We start from the raw sequence: 2,500 nt of genomic DNA, 5'->3' as shown, positions 1-2,500 counted from the left end.
TTTTACGTCTAGTTTTCCCTAGTCTGTTAGGGCTGAGACGGTGCCTCCTGATGAAGGACTTTTGGATTTGGCATTTGGGAACCGTTACCCCGAGTGGATGCCCTTCCTACCCTCGGACCGTAGCCAGGATTCGAACCCGTGCGCCTGATGACCACTTGGCCCCCAAAGCGCGCGCGGTGCAACTGTACCACGGCGGCTCCCAACAACAATAATAATAATAATAATAATAATAATAATAATAATAATAATAATAATAATAATAATAATAATAATAATTTCAGTTATATGAATTATATATTCATATAACTGTTATATGAATTATATATTCAACTGTATTTCATTTCTTTTTGTGTATTTTCTGTGTTTTGTGTATGTAAAAAACAGTGCCCAGATCACTTCTAGTAGTAGTAGTAGTAGTAGTAGTAGTAGTAGTAGTAGTAGCGGTATTATTATAATTATTAATATTAGTAGTAGTAGTAGTAGTAGTAGTAGTAGTAGTAGTAGTAGTAGTAGTATAGAGCGTTGTGTAGGAGGGAGATGTTTGCAGGAATTGTTAAATAAATGGTACAGGAAGAGTCACCAACACTTCCACATTTTAAATAAAAACTGGTAATTATTTACATTTGTTGCAAGTCCAAATGTGTGCGTGGCATTCATGTTGAAATGGTTGCAAGCTATTACTTGTCAGTTTGTATCTGTTGAACACACTGAGAGATGATCGCAACCACCGCACAGACACAGACAACAACAAAAGCATCAACACAGCCAATACTGACTCGGCGCCATTACTGTGGACTTGTCAACACACTCACCACCATCACGTCAATTGCTGTAAACACGCCATGGCGGAGTTAATCTTCGTACACCACACAAGCCTGTCATGCAGTAAGCAGCCCACTCCTCCTTTAATAACATAATGGATCGATACACTGCGGTACGCTCTCAAGCTCCACCTGATTTAAGTTGTTCCGTCCACCTCCACCCCTCTGTGGTGAGGCAGGCCCTCTCTGCTGCTGCTGCTGCTGCTGCTGCTGCTGCTGTGTCTGCTTGTCTCTGCTGCTCTCCGCTCCTCAACCACTCCACTGTCACCCGCTCTAATATAATGCAATGCTTGGGGACTGCCTACTTCCCTACCTGAACTACTGCCTTTATTGTCATAACACTCCACACGTGTACCATTCACGCTGCTCATTGGTGCATCTGGTCCTCCCGCAGGCGTGGTGCTTCATACACCAGCCAATCAGGGAGCAAGGGCGGCTTGAAGGCGGAGCGTAAGTGGGCGTGGCTATTTTTCTAAAGGCTTTCCTCCTTCTGGTGTGCCTCACGCCTCCCGGCCCACTTTCCCTTGCAAATTCCTTCTCTGCCTTGACCCTGCAACCATTACTGATAAGCACTCTTTGCCCCAGGCTGCTGTTGCTGCTGCTGCCGCTGCCGCTGCTGCTGCTGCTGCTGCTGCCTTCCCAGGCTTTATGGCCGTGTTGGCGTGGTGCACTGCGTGGGACTTGTGTCCGTGCTTGTGTTTTCTGGTCTCCCTCCATGTCAAGTGGTAAGTGCCTTCCCTCTCCTGGCCACCATCACCGCTTAGTATTCCAAACACTTCATTATTCTTCTTCTCCATTCATTCCTTCTTCTCACTTATTCTATCTTATTCTCTTCTTTTCTAGTCTTCCTTATTTGGTCTTCCTTATGCTTTTGTCATATGTATATATATATATATATATATATATATATATATATATATATATATATATATATATATATATATATATATATATATATATATATATATATATATATATATATATATATATATATATATATATATATATATATATATATATATATATATATATATATATATATATATATATATATATATATATATATATATATATATATATATATATATATATATATATATATATATATATATATATATATATATATATATATATATATATATATATATATATATATATATATATATATATATATATATATATATATATATATATATATATATATATATATATATATATATATATATATATATATATATATATATATATATATATATATATATATATATATATATATATATATATATATATATATATATATATATATATATATATATATATATATATATATATATATATATATATATATATATATATATATATATATATATATATATATATATATATATATATATATATATATATATATATATATATATATATATATATATATATATATATATATATATATATATATATATATATATATATATATATATATATATATATATATATATATATATATATATATATATATATATATATATATATATATATATATATATATATATATATATATATATATATATATATATATATATATATATATATATATATATATATATATATATATATATATATATATATATATATATATATATATATATATATATATATATATATATATATATATATATATA

This window comes from Scylla paramamosain, chromosome 48 (genome assembly GCF_035594125.1).
Source record: "Scylla paramamosain isolate STU-SP2022 chromosome 48, ASM3559412v1, whole genome shotgun sequence".
In the NCBI taxonomy this organism is placed as follows: domain Eukaryota; kingdom Metazoa; phylum Arthropoda; class Malacostraca; order Decapoda; family Portunidae; genus Scylla; species Scylla paramamosain.
This window is presented reverse-complemented; position numbering follows the sequence as displayed.